Below are 15,231 nucleotides of genomic sequence, written 5' to 3'. Positions count from 1 at the left end.
TTCATTTGTGTATGAGTAAGAATCTGCTGGTTTATAGATCGTACTTCTAAAAAAAACAAGGCATATCTGTTCAGGTAAATTGAAAGATAATTGCACGGGGTGGGGGAAAGAACTGACCTGGGGGTATACATGGAAATGCCAATCACAGAAAACGCTGCTTTTTAATGAAGCACAAATGTGCGGGTTTAATCACCCACAAAAACATGTTACACATTTATTACAAAAAGCACAACGGAAGATCCACTACAAAAAAAACCCACAATCAAAAGGAACGTTACAGGTCTGATTAATCTAAAAAAGCTAAGACATTAGTAGCTCAAACAGATAGAGACACCTGACACTCAGTCCCTCAACACCTTTGATCCACTCTGCCTTGAAGTAGCAGGGTTTCAAAATGAAAGTGAGATGATCCATATACATGACGTGCTACACCCTCCCAGAGCATGAAGCAGCTGAGGCTGACTCAGGATCAAATTGAGCCAGCCAACAGCAGCTCAGCGAGTCATCACTTTTTCTGGGTGACCATCTCTTGTACTCCAGACTATAAACCTTCATTTTGAAAAAGGCAGAGACTTCATCCCTCTGGTTTAAAAGAAAAAAAACCTTCAAAACATCAAGTGACCATATACCAATGCGGTTTTGTCTGCTTGAGTCTGCAAACAGCTTGAAAGAATAACCATCTACACTACCAGCGTTCACAGTGTTGTAACCGGGTCAGGACACAACAGCATGATAGCCAGGTCACTAGACTCTATTGCAAGTAATCAGGGCCTAAGTGCCAGATTTTCCAAAGAGCTCACGGTCTGATTTTCAAGTGCTCAGCAGCCACAATTGGGGCCAGATTTTCAAAAATAGTTCAGCTTCCATTTAAGTACCTATATAAGGGGCAGATTTAAAAAATATGCAGCACCCAGCAGCTCCATCGAGGCCAAGTTTAAAAAAAAAAAAGTTGAAAATCCAGCCATTTATTTTGGTGCCTAGAAATGGGAGCTGAGCTTTCTTGTTGGCTGGGATTGGTTTGAAAATTGGGCCCCTATTTATGTATGTAGTGAGGGAGGGTTTAAAAAGATGGTTATCAGGAGCTACTATAAATGTTTGCAGGCCATTTGGGTTGTATGTTACACAGAAGATTATAACCCTTTGCCCAGAGTTATCACAATCGCACAAAACATAGCAGGTGCTGCATTCGCCCAATACTACACTGTTTCCATGTTACACCGCCAGTAGAAAACATAAAATTAAAATAATGACTGCTCACAGGAAGAAACACATTTTTACTTTTTAAAAACCATTCTGAATTATGGTGCAATTGTTTTTAAGAGTTTGCTTCAAAACGACAGGAGTGGATCTTTATGGCAGCCTCGCAGCAGTGAGGAGTAACACCACGCTGGAGACCCAGCCTGGAGTCCTGATCGCCCCTGCCTTCCCCAGGGAGTAGAATCTGGGAGAGAAGGGAGCACTTCCCATCAATCCACAGTGAGAAGCAACAAGGCTCCCAAGATATTGCACTGGACTGGGAGTTAGGAGACCTAGGTTCTAGTCCTGGCTCTGACACTGATTGGCTGAGTGACCTTGGGCATGTCACATTGCCTCTCTCATTCCCTGTTTGTCTGTGTTGCCTCTTGAGGCAGGGACTGTTATTATGTGCCTGCAGAGAGCTGGCACAATGGGGCCCTGCTAGGTGCTACCTTTATTAATAATACTAACTACCACAGCTAGCAGAGGTAGCCATGCTGACTGGCTTCTATGGGAGTCCCGTCATGACAGATAAAAATCAAATGCGTTTACAATCTTACATTTGAACTTACAATATCTGTCTCAAGGACTAAAACATTAAATGAAATGAAACAGGCCAATCAGTTGTGTGTGTTCAATCAATACATACTGATGTCATCGTCACCCCGCTTCACAACACACACACAGGGACACTGTAATGTTTAAAGTTGTGTGCCACCAGGTGTTGGCTCTACTTCTCCCTATAGAATCCTATAGTCCATTCTTCTGACTCACCCCAGTGGCCAGAACAGGAGGCTCTGTGTAGCTCCAGTTCAGACAAATAAAAGGTAAGTATTTCTGAGAAGGAAACAAGAGACTTATTATTTGCATTGTGACCATGCCAAGAGGCTCTAATGGGACCCCACTGAGCTAGGTCCTGTGTATATATATATATATATACACACACACACACACAGTCAGTGACACTTCCTGCCCCCAGAAACTTTACAATCTAGATAAACAGGGTGCAAAGAGAAAGAAGAAGTGAAGTGTCTTGCCCGGTCACACACAGCAGGTCAGTGGCAGAGCAAGGAACAGAAACCAGGTCTTCCAGTTCCCAGGCCTGCCACTATCCATGGGACCGCATGGCCGAGATAAACAGCAGAATGGCAATCTCGACAGAGAAAAGCCCTTTTATATCTGTACGTACAATCCTGCTGTAAAGTGCTGTAAGTACATTCCTGTATAAAAGCAAATCCCAGCATAGGGGTGAGCTTTGGCCAATATCCTGCCCAGAAACCACCTATTGACAGGGTGCCACCTCTGAGCCAGTGGTACGATTGCTCCTACTTAGTATTGCACGCACAATCCTTGCCTCCCCCACTATCTGGATCATAATAAGGTTTAACAGAGACAAGGGTTTTCGTTTCACCTGGCCAGGGGGGAAGAGGAGGACAGAATACTCCTTCAGCTCACCAGCTGGAGCCCTGAAGCACTCTCAGGGTGGAGAAGGACTCTGTCTTACAATGGATCATTCTGCCTCAGCTAAGCGCCAGACAGACAGACAGAGGGCTGGCTCTCATGAGTCAACTTTCATTCCAAGAGCTCTCCACTCCTTACGCAAGTGCCTGGCCTCCTTCCCTACTGCAGCTCTCACCAAAGGAGGTGATGTGATTCATTCACCTGCGATACGTGCTGCTCAAGAGGTTCTTTGGGGCTACTCTCACCCCACAGCTCCATCACTTCATCAAAACCCAAAGGCAGACGCTCTGCAGCAGGAGTGTTCAGGTTTTATTTTTTGGCAGACCCAGGGAACTCACACAAGCCTTTTATTTCAAAGGAAAATATCTCCAGAGTTTTGCCTCCCTTTGGCAACTTGGAGGTTTCAGATCATAAAAACACAGACCTTGAAGTTCAATAGTGGTGAAGCTCCCTCTTCCGACACCTACACTTCTAACCCACCCTATATGCACCCCAGGGAGGGGGAAAATGAATCTATAAACCATACGAATGAGGATACGTTTCTGCGGTCATTCCCAGAGGTCTGGAAACAATACGGCATTTCACATTTCCTAGTAACAGAGATTGCCAGCAATACCAAAGTCCAGTATTACAGTTCCCTCCACCATGGGAGCAATAAAAAAAAAAATAGTTCTGGCAGTAGGGAGCGATGAAAGGACTCAAATCGCTCTTCTCAGAACCCAAGGGTCCAGAAGACTAAAATTAGTAGCGTGCGTTAAGTGACTAATCCGATCTCCCCGTGGTTTGCTGCCTTTCCCTGTACCATTCTGATCACGAATCAAGAACGTTTATCACTAGCTATCTCAAGAGATGATTAACTACCTACCACAAAAAAGAAAAAAAAGTTACCTTCAGAAGTCACAGGTACCTTTCAGAGGTACCAACAGTGCTAGGTATTTCAGTTTTGTGTAGGCACAACTAGACAGACCAGCAACAGAAACACAGGCAGATCAAACAGCTCATTGCAGGCATCTGGGATAAGCTTTGGTTAGCCATGTGTTCCCAAAAGAGGAATTTTCAAACAAAGATTTTTTTGAGAAATATAGTGCCAAATTCTGCACATGCATTATCCCTAAATACCCCCACTGGCTTTAGCTAAATGACACGGATTAAAATTGGTGTAAACGAAAGCAGAATTTGATCCATTGTGTTGTGCGTTACAGAGAAATGTGCTTCTGTATTTGTGATGCAGAAAATCATATCCCTCGTGTACAGTTTGTAATATAATGTATTTAACAGGAGTACAAAGACCCTTCTACTATACTTGGAAATAACAATTCCTCCCCTAAGTAATAAACTCACAGGCGCCATATTTTACCAGGGCCAACAACAGAGCTTATTTTTCACCAACTGTTACACAAAAACTGGTTGTAAGTACAACCAGGGTTGATCCTCCTGGAAACTGCTTGCAAAATGGAATGCCTTCAACTCCCACTCAAGTCAGGGTTGAGGTGTTGTCCAGCACCTTATGGGATTGTGACCAAATGCTTCTGGTTCAGGGGTTCTCAAACTGGAGCTGAGCACCCCTCTGCCCTTCTCATATTTCTGAATAGGAAGGAGTTCCTAGATAGATCCTGCCTACATGGGAGGTCATAGACGAGATTGACAACTCTTGTTCTGGTTTATTTCCCCTTTGGGATAAAGTCCCACATTAAAATGTATCAAGCGTCTGTATCAGTCAAAGGGCTTTGCAGGGCTTGAAAAATAAAAGCCTCCGCTCTCTGCTGCGGTACAGCCAGACGCTGGCTAATGGCTCAGAGGTGGGGTGCAGTTTTGAAACTCAAGTTCTTTGCCAGCCCACATCCCCCATACTGATGAACAAAATGAAAATGCCCCAGGAGTGACCTCTCTGCTATTTATGTAACTTCATGTTCACAGAGCAAGGGCAAGCAGGTCAGGGGGGATCAGGAGTGTTTTAGCTCTGAAATGGAGCTGTATTTCTTAATTTACCAAGGCAGGAGGGAAAAGGAAGCCTCACCGAGAAAGCAAGGTGAGTGACTCTTCCGGCAACAGGGACCGAAACGGGAAATTAACACTCTCAGTGGCATGGGGAAAGGAGGCTTTTTTTATTTTTAAAATGTTGATTTACTACATTTGTGGAGCAGAGTTCAAGCCAAGACTCCTCCCTGGTTTCTTTTTGAGGTGGGGGGGGAAAAAAGAGACCATTTCCAGAGTCTGGTTTCTTGGTATGTAAGCTAATACTCATGTTATTTAAAGCCAGAGTTTTAACAGCGTTCAGCTACTGTTTGCGTGATCAGGATAAAAAAATCGCAATCCTAATTCCTGGCCCCCTGGTGCCTATGACAACTGGTATCTGTCTCCTTGGAAACTAATCTCGTGGTATTTGAACAATGTAACAAGGGCCTTTAATCTCCCAAACACTGTAAATCTTTATTCTAGCCTGCTTTTCTAGTACCAGAATAGCCAACATAAAAAGCTTGTTGTTTTCTGCGCAGTTAGGGAGATCCTGACTGCATTTTTCTATTACACACATACACTTCTTTAAATTAAAAGGGGGTCTATGTCTCTTGTGTTCAGGAGCCCTACAGGTAAATAATTACTCCTACATCACATAATTTAAGAATCTGTTCCTCAGGCATGGAGAACTCTCACTGACAATTATAGACACAGCTTTTTCACCCAGATGAAAGGAAAAGAGATACATCCATCACCCACCCCATCCCCCCACCCCCCAAGAAAGCCACACAAGGGATGGCTACATCTGTAATATCGGCTTGCTAAAAACTAGTCTGGTGAGCAGAAATGCTTTTGTGCCTGATCCAAATCATCAAAGCAGGTTGGTTTCCAGGTGTCCCAAGGCCACAGAGCCTGGCATGTTCCGCCCTCATCCTTTTGCACCCTGAAATGGCATCAGACAGCTGCACTGGACAGTTTAAAATAGGTTTCTCGGTAGAATTGGCAGAAAATAATCACCAGTAACTGGTTTATAAACTGCATCCAAAACTCAATCAAAAGCTATTAGAGAAAAAGGGAAAGGTATTTTGCATGTTGCAGCGTGACTAGCATTACGAATGAAGAAGCTGTATCAGATCTCAATGTTACTGGGAAATCATAATACAGTAGCTATAGGGACCAGCAGAGGGGGGAAAAAAACATTGTTGCTAGTCAGAGCTTAGAGTGTTTCAAAGAAGCACTAGCTCTGACACTGCCTGACATTGTACAGCAGTGGGGTTTTATCAGTTCATAACAAAATAATGAAATAATGCTACGGCTTAGCACTTACCTTGCATAGCACCTTCCCGCCCAGGATCTCTCAGGCCTCTCCCTACAGATACTAATGGGTTGAACCTCCCAACCCCTGTGCCAGCGGGTATGGTAGGACTAGCCTCGTTTTAAAGAAGGGGAACCCAACGCACAGAGTAATTAAGTGACTTGCCCCATAGCAACTCAGAAATGGGAACAGAACCCAGGAGTCTTGTCTCTCAGGCCAGGTCTACGCTGCCAAGGAAGGTGTGTTTGCAGCACAGGTGGGCATACCCCTGCGAGCTTTCGTCTAGGCAGCATGAGTAACAATAGCAGCACCCACGTGGTGGCACGGGCTTCAGCATGGGCTAGCCACCCACGTGGGCACGTGCAGTCTACAGAAGAGAAGGCTGAGGAGGGTCATTACAACAACCTTTTACAAATTTGAAAACTGTTAAGAGGACGGTGATGAATTGTTCTCCGTGACCACCAGGGGTAGGACAAGAAATAATCGACTTCATTTGCAGCAAGGGAGATTCAGGTTAGATATTAGGAAAAACGTTCTAACCAGAAGGATAATTAAGCACTGGAATAGGTTACCTGAGGAGGTTCTGGAATCCCTGTCATTGAAGGTTTAAGAGCAAGTTAGATAAACCCAGTCAGGGATGGTCTAGGGAGAATGAAACCTCTAATCAGTGTGTGGGGGGTGGATTAGAGGACACGGAGGTCTTCCAGCCCTCCATTTCTGGGATTCTATGAAATGTTCATTTTCTGAGTGGCTCTAACTGAAGCTAGGCTACATACCCCATTCCCTGGGGGTGTGCGGAACACGGAGACAGAAGCAACAGTCTCCTGGATGGAAAATTCTGGTTTATCCCGTTCAAACTGATCTGGGGGGGGGGTGCGGTATTCTCTGCCCCTAAAGGAATTCAGCCGCTCTCTGGAGACTCCAGAGTCATCCTCAGCTCATAAAGATGTTTTCTGAGGCACAAACCTATGCCTTTGCATTGCACCAGATGGCATGGGTTTTTTTTTTAAATTTCCTAGAGAAGATGCCCAGATCCCCCTCTGCCGATTACTCCAGCTGAACACTGCTAGGATGAATGGATAGATTTAGGGATGACATAAAGGGCAGCAAGTGCATGAAAAGGAGAATTTCTTTCACCGGTGAAGACAAATATGTACATCTTCCCTTTGGGGAAAAAAACCCCAAACAAATCATTGACTCCGTTCCCCAGCCGTTCATCCCTCTTCTCTGCTACGCATGCACCTCTAATTCCATGTACTGGGCACCCCAGTATAACTGTACCTCCTTTCAAAGAATCAAGACTGCTTCAAAAGCAAAGACTGAAGCGGGGGCCTTCCCTCCAACCAGCCCCTACCTGCATTGCATCTCTAGTTTCATCAGGACAGAGTTTAGTTTAAAAAGACTTAAAACTTTACATTTACAATGAAAAAAAAAAGGATGCAAGTTGCTTGTATGTTACTGGAGAAGTGTCAGGGGACTTGGAGACACCCTGAAAACAATTCTCAACTGTATACAGAAAAGTAACACAGACCCTCTCTATACACCCCTCTTCCAGGCCCTGCTCCATCCATTCACACAACTGGCACAAGTCCCTTTTTCTCTGCAGCTGCTGCCCCCTGAGCATCCTTCCTGCATCCTTCCGCCTCATCATCTCTTTCTTTTCCATGCTGATATCCCTCTCAATGCAGTTCTCCAGCCACTGCACTGTATTGGGTGTGATGTAGTACAGTATTCTATGAGCGTGTCTCTCTTCAGCTAGTCTCATTTAATTCTTTAAGGCTCGATCCTACAATCTTCATTCAGGCAAAGTCAACATGAATAGCAGAATCGGGTCCCAAATTAAGGCCAGACTTTTTACCCCCTAATTCTCATTGGTCGTGGGCCAGTTCTCATACTGAAATCCATAGGAAAATAGGGTACAAGTGTGGGTGGTATAGTCTGGTCCTTAATTATATCCACTCAGCTAGGGCTGCCACCAATCCCGTATTTCAAGGGCTGTCCCTTATTTAAATAGAAGAGTGCCTGTCCTGTACTTCATCTCTGTACAACAAGATCGAGAGTTGCTGAATGATGCAAAAAGCAGCAAGAAATATCACAGCGAACATAGGTGAGTACTACTTAATAATAATATTGGGAGGTGGGATCGGATAGGGGTGCTAAGAAAAGAGTCCCTTATATTTGAAATACAATGCTGGCAACGCTGCACTCAGCACCGTGACTGCACTTCCATCTAGTCAGCCCTCTTAGGGATTTTTCTGAATAGCACCATGAGTGTCGCAGTGTAGGCCCCAGTTCAGGAGAGCATCCCTACTCAGGACAGCACTTACCGCAAACTCTTAAGGGCAGGGATAATCTTTTTGTTCTGTGTTTGTACCGCACCTAGCATAATACGGTCCTGGTCCATGACAGGAGTTCCTGGGCACTACTGCAATATAAATAAATAAACAATCATCATCAAGTGCTTTCCAGATAAATTAGAGCCGTATAACGAGGTCTCTAAACAAAAAGAAACCACGACTTAATGTTTTTACTATGGTTTAATCGTCTCTCTAACATTCGTCTGGTCTCAGCACAGTAGGTATGTGATACTGGGACATCACTACGTTATAGTAAGTGCTATTCATTGAACTGAACCGTGACTGTTTCGAGCCCACGTGAAGTCCTCTAGCCAAAGATTTTCAAAGCAATTAAACAAAGCCAAACAGCTCCATGCCTCCCACACATGGCCACCAGCATAACCGTAACGCAAAGGACACATTTAAATGCAACATGCTTTGCCAGGGCTACGCCCCAGAGGCAGACGAGAAATGTCTACAACAACTCGCCCCAAAGCCCGAAGCCAAGCCAAGCACAGCACCCGGAGAAGAGGAAGAGCTCAAGTTTCCATGCAGTCTACTGGGAACCTTGGTACGAGTTTAGTCCTGCATGGTGCCGAGCGCTCCGATCCAACAGCATATGCTTAGCTCTGAGCGTGTGAGATGGGGTTTGCACACCCCACACTGAGGTACAAGGAGTGGTGGAAAACTGGTGGGCCAGGAAGGCCCCATCCCTCAGCAGCTGCCGGGCATGATCCCTGTAGAGAAGAGAGGTCTGGCAGAGGATGCATGGAGTGCAAGAAGACAGACGGACTGTAGCCACGGAGGCAGAAACACTGCACAGGTGAAATACAGGGAATGCGAGTAAGACTCGACTGGGATCCCTTGATTAAGAAGTGGCGAACTGGACTCTGAGCATGAGCAGGGAAGTGTTCCCCCCACACACACCCAGCTGAAGTCCTGAACTACCAAGACTGTCAGCAGTGGGCTGGGGCCGTACCCCAAAGGCAAGGCGGGAAGCACCCCAGGGAAGGCTGACCTGGAGCAGCCAAAAGGGACTGAGCCACTCGTCTCTCCACCAGGTCCTGCCCAGGGGGAGAGAGGGAGGGCCTGGGTCCTGCTATCCTTCCCCCTTGCTGCCCGAGAGATCCAAGGGGACACGGGGCTGCGGGGTGGACGCTGGAACACACAGTGGTTCGGCTGCCAGGCCCCCAGACTGTCCAAAAGAGCCACGTCAAGGCTCGGAGAGACTGTTCGGCTGCAGCCTGAGCACTAGGCCTGCTGCACTTAAGTGTAAACACGCTGAATATTAGGAGCTGCACCAATGTCTCATTTGCATAAGAAATGCAGCCTGTGTTACTCCCTCTGTGGCTTCTTTTTTCCATCCAATCAATCCATCTAGGTCACTGTTCCAAGATATGGGGGAGTATGTAAATCATGAAACCTAAAACCAGAGCAGTTCAAGAAGCAAATAACTGATTAGGTTTTGTTTTGGGAGCAAAACGTTACTTTAAAACTGTATAATGGACTTATGCAAACACACCCTAATCTTGGACCCAAAACTAAACCACTTCAAATTCTCAATGATATGCATATCTTATCGAGTCTGATTTGCATATTGTATAAATATTTATTTGCTTTTAATCCTGCAAAGCAAACCTGCCTTGTGGCACATTTCTTTTTAAGGCAGCAACTGCACAGTTTTAATCAGGCGTTTTAGGCTCTGACAAAGTGAAAACAGAAATGGCATCTCACATTCAGCATCTCCCTAAGGGGGAAAAAGTGAGATCAGATCAATTGCAGACTAGTACCCGCTACTGTATATTAAACAGTGCATGCTGAAAATAGGGGTGCAGCATGGTCTAGTGGACAGGGCACTGAACTGGGAGGCAGGAGTCCTAGGCTCTGTTTCTGACTCTGTCACTGTCCTGCTGGGTGACCTTGGGCACATCACTTTGCCTCTGTTTCTCCTCCCACCGTTTGTGTGTCACGTGTTTAGACTGTAAGATCTTCGGGGCAGGGACTGTCTCTTACTCTGTGTGTGCGTGCGTGCGTGCACATGCCTAACACATGGGGCCTCGAACCATAACATAAATGGCTCTCCCCATGGTGAATAACCAGGCATGAAGAACTACAAGTAACTTAGTTTCTTGGTAAATGCAAAATAGAAAGAACAGAGTAATGATCCAATTCCTTATCAGTTATTTCGTGCCTACATCTCCCAGGGATGCTTGAGAAATGAGACTGCTGCTAACCTGAAAAGATTACAGTATGTCACCATCACAAAGAAACAGACTGCGATTAAAGAGAAGCAGTGTGGCTGAGTGGACAGAGCACTGGACTGGGACTCAGGAGACCTGCGTTCTCTTCCCAGCTCTGTTGCTGGACTGCTAGGTGACCTTGGGTAAGGCGCTTTCCTTCTCTATGCCTGTTTCCCCATCCTAAAATAGGGATAATGATACTAACCTCCTTCGTGAAGTGCTTTGAGATCTAGTGCTGAAAAATTCTATTAGACAGGGTATTTTACACATATGTGCTTGCCATGTTAAACAAAAGAAACTGACACTGACTCATCTACTAAGAGATGTAAACAACAGAGCATTCAATCACTGATCAAAATTCAGTTAAAATAACCACCAAGCTGTGTTGCTAGTAAACTATTCAGATTTGGACCCTCCATTCATTGTATTGTCACACTACCAGGACTCTTGTTTTCACTGTTTTACTGTTACTTTGTTATTTCCAAAAAGCGAAAAAAGGGAAAAGAAATGGGCGTCTTAGATCAGCAGGTAACCTTTCAATCTGAGGCCTCCCCACCCTATGTGGTACAGATACACTGAATGAGCAACATTACCTCTCAGATGCAAACCAGAGTACTTGGATCTCTAACTACCTGATCCGCACCCACAATTCGCTTGTGAATGCAGATGCAAAAAGGCAAGTGCAAACATTCCTGACACATATTGCATGGCCAAGGGAGGCAGGCCTTTCAAACATTTCGCCTTATTATTTTTGTACCCATAAGCAGAAAAGAAAAAGCAAGCCTGATTGTTTTTTCCATTTACTGCCCCGCCCCCCATCCCCGTAAACCAGGAGTATGCCCATTTTACTTCCTTTTTAACACAACGGCACAAAACCAATATTGGGGTAGAATGCGACCGCTGAGCATATAGCGCATTTCAACCCAAGAACCCCAGTGCACCAAAGACTGGTGTTTGCTCAACTGCTGAGATTAAGAGCAGACATTCGAGTGTTTGTGGTCGCTGCGGAGATCACACTGTTTGCAACGGACCTGTCTTATTGTTTGTGGTGGCCTGCATTGTGCATTTCCATCTTTTCTAATGTTTGGGTTTCTTCTTGCGTTAGTCTTAATTCTGAATTTGCTGTATGTCTACAGCTCGTTTGTGCAGAACTACCTCATTCTTGTCAGCAGATGCAGCAGGGTTTTAAAAAAACCCAAGACAGTGAACATGTGACATAAATGACAGACTTGTAAATGATATTTTCGATCAAGCTTAGACTGAGTTTTGTCAAAGGTAACAATAAAGAAATCACAGAACGAGGGGATACTCAATTTATACTGTGTGTGCACACACACATGCTGCATTCACCGGCAGCATTCTCTGACAGTGTACTGGAGTGGGACTCCAGAGACCAGGTTTTTATTCCTGGCTCTGCCACCAACCTGCTGGGTGATCCCGGTCAACTCACTTCACCTCCCAGTGCCTCTGTTTCCCCGTTCTCCTCTATTTAGATTGTACGCTCCTTGACACTCTTATTATGCATCTGTGCAGCATCTAGCACAATGGGGGTCTAGTGTCAGTAAGTCCCTCTGTACACAGAGGGATTTTTCTAATACAAATAATAGTCCCAGAGAAAACAAGGCTCTGGCCATTCACGAGCAGCCCTATGGGAAAGTTCTACAGAATCTTAGAGAGATGAAACTGGTAGCGTTCTAGAGAAATCTGAAATTATTCCATATAAATTATTCCAAAAACCTACAGAATGTATAGAAAATAGAGATCCTTTCCATAGGGTTTTAAGATCCCTAGTAGAATTCTAGAGCATGGCTGTAACTCTTTTAAATCTGCAGGATAGTGCAAAGCTCTATAGTCAGGTTCTCTCTTTCTATCAAATTCTACAGGACTTATAAGGGCACAAACATTTGGGCCTTTATGTTATGGCAATGAAAATTTTGTTAGGCACTCAGCCGCTGTGCGAGGAGCATGGAATTAGACAGATTAGATTAGATTCAATGAGCTGAAGGCTCTAACACAATGAAGAGGACCTGGAAAATATCATCAGAGAAGGCATTCCTGAACCAAGAACGTCCTCCACCACCGGTCTGATCAGATTTGAACCTTGGGCAAGAATCACAGCTGCCATGGAGGGGAGAAGAGAGATTAGGTTGTTAACCCCAAGGCTAACTGTGGCAGGTTATATCTTTTGCTAAGGGCTCACCTGAACTAGAACTGAAGGTGTCTCCAATCCATTTCTAGAGGGAATCCAGTCCAAAAGGGATAACCCAAATGTAAATGTATCTGCCTCTATCTATGTAAAACTGAACACTAGAGTCTTGATCACCTGAACATCAGAAGCACCTTAATTATCCTTTGCTTCCGACAGATGGATGGAAAGTGACATTTGCCTGTATCCCTTCCTATTCCACTGTGATCAAAGCATTCAAATCTGGATCTACCTAGCCTAAGATTGTGAATTAATTTCTTAATCAGCTCCCTTTAAATGGGCTGCAAGCAATTAGGTAATCTGAGCGAGTCACCCATCAGCGATGTTGCCAATCTGCTTTCAAGCCCAAGATGCAGCAGCGGGAGCCTCAGGGAGTCATTCTAAAGGAAGCTAGAGAGCTCTTTGCTAAGCTCTTCACACACAACACAGAGCCTCAAAGTGGGTAAACACAAAGCTACTTTATAATGTAAAAGTAAATATTTAAAGAGTCATTTATTTCATCTACTCAGCTGCAACACCTTGTCCTCTTTAGAAACCTCCGGAGCAGGCAAGGCAGCCGACTAGCTGTCCTGCTATTATCTGCCTTCGGTGAAAACCCACATGGGGGCTGGCATTTGTGCATCATCACTTCATTGTTTGCATCTCTGGCGTTTGTTAGTTCAAGTTTTAACAACCTGACCTGGTCCATCAATGGCTATTAGCCAGGCTGAGCAGGGATGGTGTCCCTAGCCTCTGTTTGCCAGAAGCTGGGAATGGGTGATCGCGGATGATGGCTCACTAGATCGTTACCTGTTCTGTTAATTTCCTCTGAAGCACCAGACATTGGCCATTGTCAGAAGACAGGATACTGGGCTTGATGGACCTTTGGTCTAACCCAGTCTGGCCATTCTTATGTAAAACAACCTGACCTTGGAAAGATGGAGATGGGGAGATAAGGGAGCAGCCCCAATCCCAAACGACAACCAAAGCACCTTTAAACAAGTAGCCTAAGCCATGCAGATGTGAGCTCCGTATTTTTCAGGTCAGTGCTTCGTTGGGAGGGTCCCTGCCCTGGGAAGGATCAGACCAAGGCTCTCCATAGTGGCAGAGGACAGGCATCCAAGCAGAGATCTGGAATTGAATTGAGTCCAAAATACAGTGATTAGGACTTATGACTAAAAATATATTCTCACAGATATGAGAGCAGGACCCTGCTAATTATTAATGCAACAGGTGCTCTAGGGACTGATGGGATAGATGCATAAGATCCCCCTGCTAGTGAAGGATTGTTACCTGCAGCCCAATTTTAAATGACCCAAGTGATAGGGCCTCCATCACTTTTCTTGGAGGACCACTGCAATCCAAGAGAGGGTCATTGTGAGTAGTTCTTCCCTGATATTCAGACTAAATTTTCCTTGGTTTAATTTCATTCCGTTACATTCCCCTTATCTATCTCGGGGGGTGGGGAGAGGAGAGATCTCCATGGTCCTATTTTTTCTGCTCTTACAAAATGAGTTTTGCCTTCCCCTTCCCTCTGCAGCAGAGGCAACAGGACACTATTGCACACCGCAAGTATCAACACCTAAAACACAAGCTGCCCCAGTGACCAGTCCTCCTCCATTCTCTCTGCCCCCTACAAGCATCAGTTGCTGACAACACCATACTAAGAATTAAGCACATGTAGGGCCTGATTTTCAAGCCATCTCCGTTCCCATTTAGGTACCAAAGTAAGTGGCAGAGTTTAAAAAAAAAAAAAAAACTCACCAAATTGGGTGACCAGCTCTTCAGAAAATCTGGCCGTAGGAGTCAAAACGGTAGCTGCTGCTGAGCATTTTGGAAAAGTTTAGCCACCGTTATGGGTCCTGAGCCTTGGAATATCTAACCCTGAGCTTTTTTGTACATCTGGCTCCAACTACTAACTCCCAAAGTTAACCAAAGAACTAAGCCACAGCTCCGGACAGCACCACACACAGGCCAGCAACACTCAGCTCATACAGAAGCACCCATTAAAGTCTAGTCCTCCCCATTCCCTTTTCAAACACACGCAGAAGAGCCAGGGCAACAAATTCAAGCCAGACAGAAAAATCAATACCCAGAGTGAACGTTCTGGCCTTAAATGCTTTTTGGAACATCGCTAGCTAAGAGCAGGTTAGTTCGGGGGGGGGGGGGGGGGAGGACCCACCCACAACACACCGCAGTTCAAGAAGAACTGCATTTGCTGTTTGGCTTTTCAGAGATATGGCTACAAATTTACCGCCTAGGAACAGGCAGAGAACTTCAGACACGCCGTACATTTGTCATTCAAAGTCTCTGTACATCTTGCCATTCCCTTCTGAATGAGACACAGTCATTACTGATTAGCTACAGGGGAAGCAGGGAGCCAGGCAAGCATGTTCTTTGTTTCCGCTCACGCTCACTTCTGTGCTCATGAACCAGACGCCCCCACCCCACTCCTCCCAGCAGCAAGATCTTCGGGAGGGGAGCTTCCCACCCCCTTTCCAC

The 15,231-nt window shown here is 45.3% G+C and overlaps 1 protein-coding gene across 3 annotated transcripts in view; it reads right to left on the bottom strand.

Annotated features, from left to right (window-relative positions):
* The window catches only part of GTF2IRD1 (GTF2I repeat domain containing 1), a 172,580-nt gene that overhangs the window by 135,631 nt on the left and 21,718 nt on the right, over positions 1 to 15,231 (bottom strand). The window contains exon 1 of one of the 3 annotated variants that reach the window (XM_044993680.1): positions 8,296 to 8,393. The exons of the other annotated variants lie outside the window; for them this stretch is intronic. The gene's annotated coding sequence lies outside the window, so the exon portion shown is untranslated. Of the gene's footprint in view, positions 1 to 8,295; positions 8,394 to 15,231 lie in introns of those variants that run through there. 3 annotated transcript variants of the gene reach the window in all.

Source organism: Mauremys mutica, chromosome 19 (assembly GCF_020497125.1).
Source record: "Mauremys mutica isolate MM-2020 ecotype Southern chromosome 19, ASM2049712v1, whole genome shotgun sequence".
NCBI classification, from domain to species: domain Eukaryota; kingdom Metazoa; phylum Chordata; order Testudines; family Geoemydidae; genus Mauremys; species Mauremys mutica.
The sequence above is the reverse complement of the archived record's forward strand: the minus strand, read 5'-3'. Positions and strand labels throughout refer to the sequence as shown.